The sequence below is a fragment of the Nyctibius grandis genome, chromosome 3 (assembly GCF_013368605.1).
Source record: "Nyctibius grandis isolate bNycGra1 chromosome 3, bNycGra1.pri, whole genome shotgun sequence".
NCBI classification, from domain to species: Eukaryota; Metazoa; Chordata; class Aves; order Nyctibiiformes; family Nyctibiidae; genus Nyctibius; species Nyctibius grandis.
Genome location: NC_090660.1, coordinates 85751186 through 85770035, shown reverse-complemented (window position 1 = coordinate 85770035; position 18850 = coordinate 85751186).

The window sequence follows — 18850 nt, the reverse complement described above, 5'->3', positions numbered from 1 at the left end:
TTTAGGAAAACAACTGCTTGGATCTTAAAAAATCCCCAATTTCATTGACTCCACTGACTAAACACCCACACTATTAAGCATGTTTAGAGCAGTTTTGAACTTTCTAGCCCCAACTTCCTATGTCATTATAATTTTATCTAACTGACCGAGCAACACATAATCAATGTGATCTTTTTCCCCCTAGTGTCAGCACTTATAAATTGTGGTGAGGTCACTCCTGTCCCTCTCCCTTGAGGTTCTGGGTGCTTCCATCTATAGGGGACATTTGTCAAGGGTCATTAAAAAAAGCAGTTTCAGTCAAATCTCGGCAAATAAATAACATATTGGTGTTGCTTGAAGAACAGATTAGTGAAATGTTTAAAATGTTAGATAATATTTTTTTTTTATTACACATTCACCATTACAGGACACTGGCTTTTTTATTAGCCTTAATTTATTCAGGCAAGTGACAAGCAGAGTTTACTGAACTGAGATCCTCAGTTTGTCCCTACCCCGTCTCCCCTAAAAACAATTTACAGAATGTTAATTCCAAGTGACCTGCAAGAGAAAGGTAAATTAAATACCAGCTTAATGACATGAAAATTTTCAGATGGCCACTATGTACCTTAGCAATGAATGTACACTTTCATGAGTAGGGAGGCTACCACTTTTAAATCTAAATTTAGAGAGGTGGTGTATTTCTCTTACAGAGTATGAGTTGATTTCTACTCTGGAAACAGACATCTGGTTCTCAGGAACAAATATCTATCACTTTCCACCATTACTAATTTTCAAGGGTATTGCTGCTGTTTTCATGGTGTTAAAGAGGATCTGACCTCTGTTGATCTCTACGGTCCACTTTGAAGTGCATTGGTGGCCAGTTATGACTGTTTACGTGTATTTGTATGGTTTGAGGGCTAAAGGGAAAACAAGTCCTTTTAGTGCTAGGTGCTGTACAAACAAAAATGAAGGGTGGTCCAGAGGATGAGCCTGTAGTCCAGGAATGGCATCAGAATCTAATTCGGTGCAAGTTTCCTAAAAAGAGAAAACGAACTAATAATATTATTCTAAAAGTACCTTCATGGATATTTATTTTAGTTATTTACAGACTGATTTTAACAACAATGAAGGAAAAGTTTCAAAGACAAAAAGGTCAGGTAGACACCCTGCCATGGAGAAAAGTCTATGTAACTCATGTGCCCAATTTCTTTCTTGTCTTCAAAATTTTTTCCCCACAGCTCTACGGGAGTCACACTGCTTCCCTAGGAGAACAGCCACATCTGAAGTGAAATGTTGATGCTGTTTAGCACTTCAGACATCATACACACTATGTATGAACAAGAAGTTAGTAACAGAAGGCAATTAAAACTACAAAAAGATTTGAACTGGCAGAAAAGAATTAATCCTAGGGTCACATGGATTAGAACCAGGACTTCTTTTCCCTGCCAATGCTGGCTGGTTTCCTAAATTACATTTTTACAGTAATTTGTCTAGTCTACTTTCAAAAGCCCCAAGTTATCAGAGTTTTTAGCTCTTTTCAGAAACCCTAAAATCATCTCAAGATTACCACAAATTTCAGAATTTCATTCCCAGTCATTCAGCAATGTCTACCTAAATCCCAAGAATTTCTTCCCACCTTTGGAGAAAAATCTTGTGGACCTGTCTCCTCCTGTCGAAGAGAGATACCTGACCCCTTTCCCTCAACCTGACCATTTGATGAAGTTAGGACAAGCTGGCACAGGGTCGGGCAGAGTGGTGCTGCCTCCCATAATTGCTCAGGCCATTTCCACGGTCAAGGAAGGGTGGGACATCTAGACTTATTCCAGAGTAGGACAGTCCTATAGCTCTTCTGGGCCTTGCTGGAGCACTCATTTTCCTGGGAACTGGGCTTGCAGAAGACACTTTTAAAACCTTCCTAAGTACATGGTCTGCATCTTTGGATGGCTAAATGCCTTCAGAAAGTGCTTAGATCTGTTAATGTCCCCGTGTTCATCCCAACTGACTTCAGCTGTAATCAACAGGGAGAGAAGAGCAGCCAGAAGACAATGAATCCCACCAAGAGTAGACGTCTACATTATCATGGGGTGGATAGTCCTCAGATAAGCCTGTGACTTTCCATAGAGAGGCTGGAAAGACAGCTAAGTCTTGAAGCCTGATTTTCAGGTGATTGGATACAGTTGAGGTGCCTCCATCTCAGCTCCCACCAGTAAAACAGGGATAATCTTCCTCTATCCAACCTGGGAGATGTGAAGAAAACTCCATACATATAATGCGATACTTCAACTCATAAAATAAAAGATAACTGCCACTATGTGACTACGCTGACACAGGGTGAGACATGCAGATAACGGTCCAAACAGTAGATCAGCAGCCTCTGCAGCTGCTGCAGAAGCACTTTCTGTAAGGCTGTTTCTCACCGCGCAGTGCACAGGACCCTCACAAAACATAGGACTATTAAACCCCTCGTCCCTCTCATAACTGTTGTCCCTCCAGTGTCCATTTTCACTTCATTATTAGACAGTCAGCATGCCCCTGTCAGCTGTCAAGGGATCTCACCTGGGTCATCAACATGCAGGCACTAACATCTCCAGCTGGCAGCCTCTCAAATGTAGCTGTCCTCCACAAAATGGGATTCATTAACTGAGCTGTCCAAGTGGTCTGGAACACATTAAGGTAAAAGGAAACAACGCCATACAATGAATTTTCATCCACTGAAATGTGTTACAGTGCTTATCAGGTATTTGTGCAAGCTGGCTCTACAGTAATATCAAGCTGATAACAATTTGCAGCTCCATTAGCTGCTGTTAGGCAGCAGAAAAAGCAAGCATGCTGAAAAAAAGGCAGCCACACAGAAACAAGGAATTCCTGGTTTAAAAAAGCCATTTACATGTTAAGTGAATTGCTTCTGTTGAGCAGATATGTGTAATAAAGGTCATGCTTTCTCAGGCAGCTAAAAAGACTGCTTTGGATATTGGAGCTTTCTGTTTACTCATCCAATGATGTGATCTATAGGAATATTGCCAATGAAGGGCAACATTCCTCTCTTTCCCATTTCAAGGGAGCAACTTACCGTCACTTGCACTTTTAAAGTCTTATTTATTGGTTCCCAGGACTGTTCCTTTGTGTGTCAAAAGAGGGAAATGTTGTAAGCAGTCCTTACTTCAAAGAGTTTAACATTCAAGCTCATATATAATACAATGAAAGATTACATATAACAATGAGGTGGAAGTGGAAAAGGAAAGAATAAAGTCATATGTGTACTACAGGAGAAATGTCTTCACAGTGTGACTCAACCATGTTTTTGGCTGGTTATTGCAGACAACAAATATTGGAACTAAAATAAGTGCCCTGTGATAAAGCCTTGTTAAAACCACTTCTTGAAGACCTGACAGTAAAATGTAAGCCTAAAAGAGAAAGCTGAATGAGGGGATGAATTGGAAAAGTACACGTCTGTCTTTTGCATGAGTAGGATGTGGCACAATGTAAATATGGATTTAACAGAGTGAACATCTCTTTAGATTTGAATCTCTTTAGATTACAGTGGGTCAAGTAACATTTTGTAAGGGTGTGTCAGTTTTAATGACATCTCTGGCCAGATCATGACAGAAAGATCCATTTACCTCAGTGGGGTGATCAGTAGCTGTATGGTTAGGAAAAGAGCTGCTCCCAACACAAGGCAGATTTCAGCTTAGTTTCCTACATTTGCCCAAGATGCGGGAAACCTGGTTTCAAATCCTAGGCTGGGGCCAGCCTGGTCTCAAGAGACAGATGATATGGCCATCAATTGGCCATGAAGGTCTTGAGCAATCTTTCTCAATGGGAATGGGAATTCACAATAGAGGTTCCTGAGGCAGGAAAAACATGTCTCCCATGGGACTAGGCAGGGCTTGACTGTCACTATTAGCACTGCAGAAAGCACAGAAGGTGACAAAATATACTAAGCTGGGTAAACAGATAGGTGAAGAGTTATGGAAGGCTGAAACCAGATCACTGCAAGGAAAGCTGTACAGGGGTGAAAGAATACGTTGTGAACAGACTGTTGTCTAGGGAGATCTAGGCAAGTTTGTTTACACAAATCGGAAAGAAGCAATGCTGGAGACTTGATGCTGTTTCTTTTCACTTGAATCCTATGGCTATTTACAGATCTTTAGATCACTATTACTACTCCTAAACAAATTTTGCTAGAACCTCTGAGGCAACAGCACAAAGTTGGAATCCAACACTGCTCAACAGAGAGCGCTTAGATCCTGAAGACTTTACCTCCTTCTCGCGAGGCCCGGGTTTTTTCCTGTTAATCTCAGGCACCCAGTCTAAGCTATTTATCAAGGTCTGTTCAAAATCAGTGAAGAGATAGGCACTTCCAGGAGGTGACTTACCCTGCTGTGAGACAGGTGCTTAATGACACATGGATGAAGGCCAGCTGCTAGCATAGCTGTTAGCAGATATTCCTGGCTTCTTCTCATCCTTATTGTCACCTTGCAGGTCTTGATAAATCATAAAGGCTTTTGAGCAGCCAAGCTGAGTTAAGACATGAAACCCCAATATGTGTCTCCATCAGCTGACAGTAGTGGATGCCTAGCACAGACTGTAAGGACAGTGTAAGGATATAATTATATTTCCCCAGAATATTCACCAGACTTCAGTGATTTATGGCTCATGAATTTTCTGAGACAAAGATGGTGTCTCTACACTGAATAGATTGTTGTGGATTTTTCTGCCATAAGTTTATTCAGTCACCTTTTGAACCCATATCATATTTTTCTAACTACAGTGTCTTGCAGTACAGTCTTAGCACCACATTATTTGGAGAAATACCCACTTTTTAAAAATTTTGAACCAGAATTCTATGAGGTTCATTTGATACTCTCTACTGATCGTGTTATGAGATATCATTTCTTATTGCCATTCTTCAGGTTTCATGATTTTATAGACTCCTCTGAGGAGTTTCTGTAGTCTGTTTATTTGCTTCTTCTAGTACAGAATATCCATATCTTTGACCATTTCTGATGCCCTTTTGGTACTTTTTTTCCAGTTCTGTTACTACCCCTTTTTATCTAGTGAAATAAGAGAGGCTGAAGGAATGAAAAACTATATCGTGTATTCAAGACGAGGGCACATCATGGATTTGTACAGAGGCATAATGATGTCTGTTTTGTTCTTTAATCCATGCTAAAAAATCCCTGGATTTTATTCTCTGGTTTGACTACTGCTCTGAATATGTAAAATTGGCTGCAATATATCCAGAATCTCATTCTTGCATGACAATAGCAGTTCAAAGTTCATCACTGGATATATAAATGCAAGATTGTTTTCCCTTGTACATCACTTTATATTACACGGAATTTCATCTGTCATTTCATTATCTAGTAATTTAGTACCGTGAGATCCTTCTGTAACTCTTTGTAGCTGTCCTCATCAGCAAATTGTCACATCATCTCCTTTCCAGATCTTTATTGAATATATTGGACAGGATCAACCCTAACATAAGCCTTACACAGAGCAAATAACACAAGGCCTTTGATTAACTGTAAGTGATGACCATAAATATAGACTTATATTTGCAGAAATATATAATCAAATTTCCACACCACTAAAAAGCCTTGAAATAAGTACATTTCCATTCTCACAGTGTTAGTACTGTCTTGGAAACCCCCTGGATATCCCATAAAATGACAGATTTAACTGTAGACAGGAAAATATCTCTGTCAAATACGTAAAAAATTGTTCACGTTGACCCAAGAGAGAAACTGCTTCAGCCGTGAAAGTTAGAGTACTGTATGGTTGTGTTCTGAATAGATTCAAACTTTGTATTCCTGGTGTTCATCTATAGTAGATTGTCCATAGCTGATTCTATGGTGATTCCAGATACCCTGTTCAGGGTCACCAGGCTTTTTCCTGGTTAAACATTTATAATTTAACGTTTAGTCAGCTTTACGTATATCCTCATCCAGTTTTACAATACTGCACCCTTCACAGTCGAATTGGATTTGAAAATGATCCTTGCTATGAGGGGCAAAACCTGCATTAAGCATTATTAACTCTAATATTCCTAATAAAATTTAATAAGGAAAGAGGAAAGATTTCCAATGTGACTGTTAAATTTAAGTGAGCAAGGGTCGTTGCAGCATATGGCCCTTGCCTTTTAATGAGTTACAGTTTTCAATGATTTCAGAAGTCATTGAAGCATGAAAAGCAGATGAATTGAAATTCCTACTTCATTTAAGGTTACGTGATGTTATTTTTTCACTGTAGCTCAGCCAGTATTCTTCTAACTTCAGTTAAAATATATTACAGAATCACAGAATGTTAGGGATTGGAAGGGACCTCGAAAGATCATCTAGTCCAATCCCCCTGCCGGAGCAGGATTGCCTAGACCATATCACACAGGAACGCGTCCAGGTGGGTTTTGAATGTCTCCAGAGAAGGAGACTCCACAACCTCTCTGGACAGCCTGTTCCAGTGTTCAGTTACCCTCACCGTAAAGAAGTTTTTCCTCATATTTATGTGGAACCTCCTGTGTTCCAGCTTGCACCCATTGCCCCTTGTCCTGTCAAGGGATGTCACTGAGAAGAGCCTGGCTCCATCCTCATGACACTTGCCCTTTACATATTTATAAACATGAATGAGGTCACCCCTCAGTCTCCTCTTCTCCAAGCTAAAGAGACCCAGCTCCCTCAGCCTCTCCTCATAAGGGAGATGTTCCACTCCCTTAATCATCTTTGTGGCTCTGCGCTGGACTCTCTCTAGCAGTTCCCTGTCCTTCTTGAACTGAGGGGCCCAGAACTGGACACAATATTCCAGATGCGGCCTCACCAGGGCAGAGTAGAGGGGGAGGAGAACCTCTCTTGACCTGCTAACCACACCCCTTCTAATACACCCCAGAATGCCATTGGCCTTCTTGGCCACAAGGGCACACTGCTGGCTCATGGTCATCCTGTTGTCCACTAGGACCCCCAGGTCCCTTTCCCCTACTCTGGTCTCCAACAGGTCTGCCCCCAACTTGTACTGGTACATGGGGTTGTTCTTGCCCAGATGCAGGACTCTACACTTGCCCTTGTTATATTTCATTAAATTTCTCCCCGCCCAACTCTCCAGCCTGTCCAGGTCTCTCTGAATGGCTGCGCAGCCTTCCGGTGTGTCAGCCACTCCTCCCAGTTTGGTGTTTTCAACGAACTTGCTGACAGTGCACTGTATTCCCTCATCCAAGTCATTAATGAACATATTGAATAGTACTGGTCCCAGTACCGACCCTTGAGGGACTCCGCTAGACACAGACCTCCAACTGGACTCTGTCCCACTGACCACCACTCTCTGGTCACTTTTCTGGTCACATATTTGGGTCGCGTTTCTCTTACAGAAAAGACTCACTCTACAGTAAGCATGAAACATGTTGGATGGTTGTTAAAAAGGCAGAGGCCACAAAGTATTTCTGTCTTAAGATAATCCGGAGAATTCTGAAACACTTTCAATATTTAAGAGACTCCTAGTTCAAGAATAACTGTCACAAAGACAGTCGATGGTTGAATAAATGAATGAATAAATGAATGAGGAATGCAAGGTCCCCCATAGATCTAGTGGTTGAATGAAGATCAGTGTCCAGAACTAAAGCAAAGAGGGCTCAACTTCTGTCCTGCCACAGGGTCTTATCAAGAAGAAGACAAGGAACCTGAGAGTTTAGACCAGTCAGCTAGTTTTCATCCATGTGTTAACCTCAAATATGTTGGCATTTCGAACACAAAGAAAGAGCAGAACATAATTTAACATAACAACTCACTGACTGAACATAAAACATCCAAATGAAGCTCTGAGGATAGTATGATGGTAACAGAAATGCCCTTCAGCAACTGATTGTGACCACTCAAACAGAAAGTCCGTGTTTAGAGCAAGGCAAAACTGTACACTCAAACTCATTTAAATACCTTCTCAATTATAGTGTTATCTGTAAATAATTTCTTGTTTCAGATCTGTGATAAATCATTCAGAGCATCAGGATAATTTCTTGAGACAGGCAATGTTTCCAAATGTTTAGCCGCTGCTATCAGTTTAAATGCAAGATTGAAACTCTTTCTACTGTAATGTTTAATCTAACCTAATTCCATAGACATTCTTTTAACTGCAAAATCTGATTTTGAAGATTAGCCATCCACACAAATCTCAAAGTGCTTAATCATTTCACCTGTCCAATAGTGGTTAGCCTCCCATGTCACTGCAATGAAGAAAAAAATCATTGCAAACTACAGAAAAGTAACTGTCTCCACTACATGGTACATGATAGGAAGTACCATGTACCTCAGATATCAATAGTGATACACTACTGGTCCTGCCTAGGAGTTCTCACTGAAAAAGTAATTCCTATCAATGGTTTCCAAATTGTTGTCTATGGACAATGGGTGGTTCATGAGTAGTAAGTGACCCACACCCGGGCTGTGCAACCATGCTGAGTAGTAGACCAGTTCATGACAGTCTGCTGAGCTTCTTGCAGATCCAGGGAGCATTATAATTGCTTTTCTGCACCATTGTGTCTTTGTGTTTTAAAAGATGATTATGTTTTCTCCAGGAAACAGAAGGCTTGCTGATATAAATACATAAAAGGCCATTGAAAATGAGCATACTGTTCTCTGTATCTGATGTGGTTAGAGAAAAAAAAAGGTGGGAAATTAAGGCTAAACATTAAAGAAAACTTTCTCTTGGTAAGGATAATACTGGAATATGCTGCCCGGGGAGACTGTAGACTCTCCGTGACTGAAGTCTTTCAACATAGGACTGGACAATATCTGTCAGGAATGATATAGGTTTAGATGATCCTGACACTAAGGAAAAGAGGGTGACTAGGAAAGCTCTCATAATATCTTACAGCTCTGACCATTTCTTCAGACAGTTTTAAAAAAAAAAAATCAATTACCAACCAACTGCTAAGCTTTTCTTTCAAATAGTCTCCTTTGCTTTTCTATGGATGTGGATCTTCACCTGGGCTGGGGCGATCCCAAACACGGATACAGGCTGGGCGATGAGTGGATTGAGATCAGCCCTGAGGAGAAGGACTTGGGGATACTGGTCGTAAAAAAGCTGGACATGAGCCAGCAAAGTGCGCTCACAGTCCAGAAACCCAACCGTATCCTGGGCTACATCAAAAGAAGCATGACCAGCAGGTCGAAGGAGGTGATTCTCCCCCTCTACTCCACTCTTGTGAGACCCCACCTGGAGTACTGCGTTCAAATCTGGGGCCCCCAACATAAGAAGGACATGGAGGTGTTGGAATGAGTCCAGAGGAGGACCACGAAGATGATGAGAGAGCTGGAGCACCTCTCCTATGAAGACAGGCAAAGAGAGTTGGGGTTGTTCAGCTTGGAGAAGAGAAGGCTCCGGGGAGACCTTCTAGCAGCCTTCCAGTACCTGAAGGAGGCCTACAGGAAAGTGGGAGAGGGACTTTTTACAAGCACATGTAGTGATAGGATGAGAGGTAAGGGTTTTAAACTGAGAGAGGGTAGATTTAGATTAGATATTAGGAAGAGATTCTTTACTGTGAGGGTGGTGAGACACTGGAACAGGTTGCCCAGAGAAGCTGTGGATACCCACTCCCTGGCAGTGTTCAAGGCCAGGCTGGATGAGGCTTTGAGCAACCTGGTCTAGTGGAAAGGTGCCCATGGCAGGGGGGTTGGAACTAGATGATCTTTAAGGTCCCTTCTAACCCAAACCATTCTATGACTCTATGATTCTATGATTCTCTGTTTCTTGCCATTTTTGTGGTGGTGAGAATAGATAGAACTCAGCAAAATAAAAAAATTTTTTGCATTTCAGAAGGATCCAGTATTTATTTGCTACTGACCTGTGCCTAGACTCCAAAGCCTATTAGTGCTAAATCAACCACACTCATTTAATAACAAACAACAGTGCTTCTTGCCAAATAATGTTCTCTGAGTCTTTTTTTTCCCCCTTCTGCAGGAAGCAGGGCACCCAAAATAAGCAGTAGACCTTAGAGGCACTCACTACCTCTATCAAAGGGAGAGAGATTATTTGAAAGAAGGCATATGCCTATCTGCAGAGGGAAGATAACCTTCCACAGATATCCTGAGCATTTGTCTACCCCAGAAGAGAGCTTTCCCAAGCACAGCAGTTGTGCTAATACCATGCACATCTTCCAGCCTTCATCCCCGTCTCTGACTGCGGAACTTCAGGTAAAGCCGCCAGCACCAGACCTCTTTCCATGGTGAGTTAATTGAGGAGGAAAGGGCTCATTAGAGTTCACTTTCTGAACTCACATTCATGAGGAGAGAGTTTCCAAGTGACTCCTTGCAAGCAGCCAGGCTCTGACAGCAATTACATTATGAGTTTTGACTGAGTAAACAGTAAGGAAGATTTCTGGTGTGCCACAAATTTGGAACACGGAGACAAAACACGCCGGCTGAGAGGACTGAAGGAGAAACTGATGTAACCCGGTAATCTGCAGTAGTTTCCCTGATATGTGGTAAATGTATACGTACATACGCACATACATACACACACACATAATATATAAATGTATTTAGACATATACATATACACACATATCCATATATACAAATATATATGTACATATGCATATATGTGTATATATTCACTCACATTTATATATGCACATATCTGCTATAAGGGTCTATATATGTGTGTGTGTAAAAATATATGTGTACATATACTTACGATTCTTCTACAGACATTTTCCATTAATGCTTCTTCCAGAAAGTAATTACTTTGCATTACATGATACTGATGTTTTTTGATTGCTATACGCAGACTGATAAAGCAGGATGTGCTGTCCTTTACCTTGGGCATCCACGTAAGTGTAGACTTAGTTCTAGACATTATTCATCACAGTCGTGAGTTGCAGAGTCAAAAATGATTGATGATGGCTCCAGCACAGAGACTTACATACACAGTCTCACTCTATCTTTTCCACACATTATCGAAGTGGAGGAGATAGAGCTGGAAGTTGCATAGGGGCCTATCACAGCAGGCGGGACATAGCCTTCAGCCTCTGGAGATTCTTGGTCAAGCTGGAGCCCGCAGGAAGCCTTGGGCTTGTTTCCATGAATCATAGCAACCGAAGATTTCTTCAGTTTGACCATGATACAGCTGAGTCTCAGCTGCAGCTCTGAAACTGTTGCAGGAAAAAAGTGAATTTCCTTGATCCTTGTGTCTCCTTGGACACATCACCCAGCCTGGGGTTTTTGGAGTGATTTTATGGAATTTGTGACCTTCCACCATGGACCAGAAGCCTGCTGTGATGGATACTGATTTCTCTGCACATTTTTATGTATAATAATCCCAAGATGAGAACTCCAAAACAGTTGTATATACACCATAATACATATTTTGTTGTCTGGAAGGTAAGTTTTCAGTTGTTAGAACTTACGCTGTCAGTTTTAAAGTACAGACTGATTTGTGGTCTGAGCACTCACACATGAATACACTTACAAGTGAATACACTTAGGAGGTACAAGAACAATTTGCATAAGGTTTGTAATTTATTTCACATTCTGTTTATTTACAATAACACAAAATTAATATAAAATACAAAAATTACAAAGCGATTCCCATATATTACACTCTAGGCTTCCTGGAGTATATTCATAACATGCTATCCAGATGTATGCTACAATGCTGTCATAGACAGGTTGTGATTTTAATAAGGCAGATACATTACCGAGGAGGTCTAAATTTGTAACAAACAAATAAAAGAAAGGAAATTCAAAAGTCAAGAGCGGCAAACTTTCCTGAAGCTAGGTGCACTTTAGGATCTAGTATCACAGTAAAAATATTCCATGCAGTAAACATAACTTTGACCCATGCCAGTTGCATGACTATCAATTCCAGACCAAGGATGAAAGGGAGCCCTTTGCCTTTCCAGAAATCGAAAACAGTCTGGTTGTATACAACTGACTAATTTTTGTCTGTTTCCGTGGTTACAAGAAGATAACATACACACACTCTATCGGATCATGTTTGGCAGAAGGGAATATCTCCATAGCAGTCCATCACCATTCCCCCCCACAGACCAGAGGAATCAGTAAGGAAAATCCAGGCTCTACTAGGGGCCCATCTCACAGAATTACAGAATCACAGAATGTTAGGGATTGGAAGAGACCTCGAAAGAACATCTAGTCCAATCCCCCTGCCGGGGCAGGATTGCCTAGACCATATCACACAGGAACGCGTCCAGGCGGGTTTTGAATGTCTCCAGAGAAGGAGACTCCACAACCTCTCTGGGCAGTCTGTTCCAGTGTTCAGTCACCCTCACTGTAAAGAAGTTTTTCCTCATATTTAGGTGGAACCTCCTGTGTTCCAGCTTACACCCATTGCCCCTTGTCCTGTCAAGGGATGTCACTGAGAAGAGCCTGGCTCCATCCTCATGACACTTGCCCTTTACATATTTATAAACATGAATGAGGTCACCCCTCAGTCTCCTCTTCTCTAAGCTAAAGAGACCCATCTCCCTCAGCCTCTCCTCATAAGGGAGATGTTCCACTCCCTTAATCATCTTTGTGGCTCTGCGCTGGACTCTCTCTAGCAGTTCCCTGTCCTTCTTGAACTGAGGGGCCCAGAACTGGACACAATATTCCAGATGCGGCCTCACCAGGGCAGAGTAGAGGGGGAGGAGAACCTCTCTTGACCTGCTAACCACACCCCTTCTAATACACCCCAGGATGCCATTGACCTTCTTGGCCACAAGGGCACACTGCTGGCTCATGGTCATCCTGCTGTCCACTAGGACCCCCAGGTCCCTTTCCCCTATGCTGCTCTCCAACAGCTCTGTCCCCAACTTGTACTGGTACATGGGGTTGTTCTTGCCCAGATGCAGGACTCTACATTTGCCTTTGTTATATGTCATTAAATTTCTCCCCGCCCAACTCTCCAGCCTGTCCAGGTCTCTCTGAATGGCTGTGCAGCCTTCCGGTGTGTCAGCCACTCCTCCCAGTTTTGTGTCATCAGCGAACTTGCTGACAGTGCACTGTATTCCCTCATCCAAGTCATTAATGAACATACTGAATAGTACTGGTCCCAGTACCGACCCTTGAGGGACTCCGCTAGATACAGACCTCCAACTGGACTCTGTCCCATTGATCACCACTCTCTGGCTTCTTTCCTTCAGCCAGTTTACAATCCACCTCACTACCCGATCATCCAGACCACACTTCCCCAGTTTAGCTGCGAGGATGCTGTGGGAGACCGTGTCAAACGCTTTACTGAAATCGAGATAGACCACATCCACTGCTTTACCATCATCTATCCACCGGGTAACATCCTCATAAAAGGCTATCAAGTTGGTTGAGCATGACTTCCCCTTGGTGAAGCCATGCTGAGTGCCCCTAATGATCCCCCTATCCTTGATGTGCCTAGAGACAGCACCAAGGACAAGTTGTTCCATCACCTTTCCAGGGATGGAGGTGAGGCTGACCAGTCTATAGTTACCCGCGTCCTCCTTCTTGCCCTTTTTGAAGACGGGAGTGACATTCGCTTTCCTCCAGTCCTCAGGCACCTCTCCTGTTGCCCACGACTTAGCAAAGATGATGGAGAGTGGCCTAGCAATGACTTCCGCCAGCTCCCTCAGCACCTGCGGGTGCATCCCATCAGGGTCCATGGATTTATGGACGTCCAGGTTGCTTAGTTGGTCCCTGACCCAGCCCTCATCAACCAAGACAGATTCCTCCTCTATCCTGACTTCTTCTGGGGCCGCAGGGGTCCGGGGCTCCTCAGGACAGCCTCCAACAGTATAGACAGAGGCAAAGAAGGCATTCAGTAACTCCGCCTTCTTTTTATCCTCTGTCTCCAGGGCCCCCACCTCATTCATCAGTGGGCCTACATTGCCTCTAGTGTTGGCTTTACCTGCAATGTATTTGAAGAAGCTCTTTCTGTTGTCCTTGACCTCTCTTGCAAGGTTTAATTCCAAGGAGGCCTTAGCTTTCCCAGTTGCCTCCCTACATCCTCTGACAACAGACTTATATTCCTCCCAAGTGGCCAGCCCCTCCTTCCACGATCTGTACACCCTCTTCTTCCACTTGAGTTTGCCCAGCAGTTCCCTGTTTAACCATGCAGGTCTCCTGGTACCCTTCCTTGACTTCCTACTTGTTGGGATGCTCTGGTCTTGAGCTCGGAAGAAGCAGTCCTTGAATGCTAACCAACTATCTTGGGCCCCCTTACCTTCTAGTACCCTGTCCCATGGGATATCCCCTAGCAATTGCTTGAAAAGGCCAAAGTTGGCCCTCCTGAAGTCCAGGGTTGCGATTCTGCTAGCTATTCTGTTCCTGCCACATGAGATCCTGAACTCTACCATCTCATGGTCACTACAACCAAGGCTGCCCTCAACCTTCACCTCTTCAACCAGACCCTCCTTGTTAGTGAGGATAAGATCCAGCAGCGCTCCTCTCCTAGTCCCCTCATGCAGCAGTGCACCCAGAAGAGAGGATGTGATTTCAGAGTATGCTTATCTCAAGCACGGTTTTGTTTCATGAAGAGAGTGTGTGTGTGTGTGTACAGAAACTTTTAACTGAGGATGGGGAGATAGCAGCCTGGTGTACCGCCCAAAGCACTTGAAGATATAAAAGCAGCAAGGGTTGTACATAGGAGGGGAAGAGCTGCCCAAGCTGGGAGACACCATTCATATGGGAAGGGGAAGGGTAACAAGGCTAACGCTCAAGTAAGAAAGAATGCTGCTTTTGCTTACCGTTTGCATGGGAACCCAAATTAGGTCACTATGCAACCCTACCTACTGTCAAAAGGGCAGCACTTGACATTCTTGCCTCACGAAGGTCAGGCTGCAGATTTAGCCCACACCCTTATCTCCCCACTTTCCCGTATTTATCATTATTGACACTCTCTCTGTGTGTTTCCAGCGAGCTTGGCTGTATTCAAGAGACATACAAGACACAGAAAGAGATGTCAGGCATACAAGGACAGCCCCTTCCAGATCTCCTTTGTTTGGGTCTTCTGTCTGCCTATGCTGAAGAACTCCCCCTTCCTCACCCCATGAGGATTCCCATCCTCTTGCTTGGCCATCTGCCACATTTTCCTAGCAGTGAGGAAGAGATTCTGCAAAAAAAGAAAGTACCTGAAAGCCTTTGTGTTGCAAAAAAACCCAGATATATATAGGTAATATTTCAATTTACTCCTCAGTTTAAATATGTTCTGGGATAATCCAAAATTAATTTGGAGAGAATGGGGTGTTTTGTGAGAAAGGGGGGAAAAAAAGGAAGTTTAGGTTATTTGAAATATTTTGCTAAGTCAGATGTCAGATCTTTTTTTTCCAGGCATTTTCCTTGCTGAAAGCGAGACTTCACAAGGAGACTCATACACCATCCTCCAACTGGAAGAGGAGCTTCTGTCTCATTGCTTGGAACCAACAGACCACCAGGTAAGGCAGTTGCCCAGGAAGAGACCTCACTCTGGCTTCCTCAGGCCCAAGGATTGGCCAGTTCCTCATTCCTGGACCTTGAACAGCATTTTGGGCTATGGCTTTCCTGCAAACTAGACTCCAGAAGAGAGAGAAAACCATCATTCTGGCACCTTGATTTATGAAATGGTGCCTACTTTGAACCCCGACTGCCCCAACAAGACTTTCTATTTCCAAATGCTTTAATGAACTGTGTTGATTTTTTTTTTTTCCAGAATGTTGCTTCAAACATAGCATTAATTAGACTGGGTGAATTCTCAAGCCCTTTGGCCTCCCCAGAGCTGTGTGTTTCGATACTTGAAAGACTTACCAAAAGTGAAAAAAAACGTATTTAAGAATTGCCCACTTCAGCCCAACAGAGCTTAATTAATGTATAGCAACCTAAATTCTGTCCTTTCCTTACTAGTTTTTGATTTGACAGTCTTAATAATGCAGGTTTCTTTGTATTCTTAATATGCTGAGGAGAGTTTTTGTGTGATCTACTATAGAAAAAGACTAAGGAAATCCCCTGAAAAATTGTTGTGTAGAATCATATCAACACTTCCATGAAATATCAACTGAGTTGGCACAACTGGATCCATGGGACAGCTCTTCATTCCTCCTTTTACCTACAGAACATTCTCATGAAGATCGTACCTCTATTTTTGCTTTCAGAAGTATAGCATTAAACATTTTAGTAGACTTTGTGGCTTGCTAGCCATATCTAACTGACTTTCAGGGAAAGAAAAAAAAAGACAGTAAGATTTTGTAGAAGCAAGCCTGGCTGAAGTTTCTTTAACTTCACATTGGAGTGAATTATTGCTTCCTGTTACCCAGAATAATCTTTATTGTATTTCTTCAGCCTGGCATTCATTAGGAACAACGTTGCCAAAAGATACAGACCAAGTTCTATCACACAGTCTCAAGTCATGAAACAAGAAGGGAAAATGTTAGAAGGGCAGAATTAAACCTAGAAAAGTTTATGGTTGTTTTATTTATTTCCCTTTCATGTTCCATCTCTGTCTCCCTTTATGTGTTTATGTATACATGCAAGTACGTATAGATATATTCGTAGCTATGTCTATCTACATATACACATTGGTATGCACATATACGTCACTTTGCCCTGTGTATATGTCTATACTTTGTGTTGTGCATATGATAAAGCAATTATTGAAGAAATGAATAGCAGCAATACCTGAATGCCTGTTCCACGCCCCGGACCGTTAAATCACAGAATCACACAGAATCACAGAATCACAGAATGTTAGGGATTGGAACGGACCTCGAAAGATCATCTAGTCCAATCCCCCTGCCGGAGCAGGATTGCCTAGACCATATCACACAGGAATGCGTCCAGGCGGGTTTTAAATGTCTCCGGAGAAGGAGACTCCACAACCTCTCTGGGCAGTCTGTTCCAGTGTTCAGTCACCCTCACCGTAAAGAAGTTTTTCCTCATATTTAAGTGGAACCTCCTGTGTTCCAGCTTACACCCATTGCCCCTTGTCCTGTCAAGGGATGTCACTGAGAAGAGCCTGGCTCCATCCTCATGACACTTGCCCTTTACATATTTATAAACATGAATGAGGTCACCCCTCAGTCTCCTCTTCTCTAAGCTAAAGAGACCCAGCTCCCTCAGCCTCTCCTCATAAGGGAGATGTTCCACTCCCTTAATCATCTTCGTGGCTCTGCGCTGGACTCTCTCTAGCAGTTCCCTGTCCTTCTTGAACTGAGGGGCCCAGAACTGGACACAATATTCCAGATGCGGCCTCACCAGGGCAGAGTAGAGGGGGAGGAGAACCTCTCTTGACCTGCTGACCACACCCCTTCTAATACACCCCAGGATGCCATTGGCCTTCTTGGCCACAAGGGCACACTGCTGGCTCATGGTCATCCTGTTGTCCACTAGGACCCCCAGGTCCCTTTCCCCTACGCTGGTCTCCTACAGGTCTGCCCCCAACTTGTACTGGTACATGGGGTTGTTCTTGCCCAGATGCAGGATTCTACACTTGCCCTTGTTATATTTCATTAAATTTCTCCCCGCCCAACTCTCCAGCCTGTCCAGGTCTCTCTGAATGGCTGCGCAGCCTTCCGGTGTGTCAGCCACTCCTCCCAGTTTGGTGTCATCAGCGAACTTGCTGACAGCGCACTCTAATCCCTCATCCAAGTCATTAATAAATATATTGAATAGTACTGGTCCCAGTGCCAACCCCTGAGGGACTCCGCTAGACACAGACCTCCAGCTGGACTCTGTCCCATTGACCACCACTCTCTGGCTTCTTTCCTTCAGCCAGTTCACAATCCACCTCACTACCCGATCATCCAGACCACACTTCCCCAGTTTAGCTGCGAGGATGCTGTGGGAGACCGTGTCAGACGCTTTACTGAAATCGAGAAAGACCACATCCACTGCTTTACCATCATCTATCCACCGGGTAACATCCTCATAAAAGGCTATCAAGTTGGTTGAGCATGACTTCCCCTTGGTGAAGCCGTGCTGAGTGCCCCTAATGATCCCCCTATCCTTGACGTGCCTAGAGACAGCACCAAGAACAAGTTGCTCCATCACCTTTCCAGGGATGGAGGTGAGGCTGACCAGTCTATAGTTACCCGCGTCCTCCTTCTTGCCCTTTTTGAAGACGGGAGTGACATTCGCTTTCCTCCAGTCCTCAGGCACCTCTCCCGTTCCCCACGACTTAGCAAAGATGATGGAGAGTGGCCTAGCAATGACTTCCGCCAGCTCCCTCAGCACCTGCGGGTGCATCCCATCAGGGTCCATGGATTTATGGACGTCCAGATTGCTTAATTGGTCCCTGACCCAGCCCTCATCAACCAAGACAGATTCCTCCTCTATCCTGACTTCTTCTGGGGCCGCAGGGGTCCGGGGCTCCTCAGGACAGCCTCCAGCAGTATAGACAGAGGCAAAGAAGGCATTCAGTAACTCCGCCTTCTTTTTATCCTCTGTCTCCAGGGCCCCCACCTCATTCATCAGTGGGCCTACATTGCCTCTAGTGTTGGCTTTACCTGCAATGTATTTGAAGAAGCTCTTTCTGTTGTCCTTGACCTCTCTTGCAAGGTTTAATTCCAAGGAGGCCTTAGCTTTCCCAGTTGCCTCCCTACATCCTCTGACAACAGACTTATATTCCTCCCAAGTGGCCAGCCCCTCCTTCCACGATCTGTACACCCTCTTCTTCCACTTGAGTTTGCCCAGCAGTTCCCTGTTTAACCATGCAGGTCTCCTGGTACCCTTCCTTGACTTCCTACCTGTTGGGATGCTCTGATCTTGAGCTCGGAAGAAGCAGTCCTTGAATGCTAACCAACTATCTTGGGCCCCCTTACCTTCTAGTACCCTGTCCCATGGGATATCCCCTAGCAATTGCTTGAAAAGGCCAAAGTTGGCCCTCCTGAAGTCTAGGGTTGTGATTCTGCTAGCTATTCTGTTCCTGCCACATGAGATCCTGAACTCTA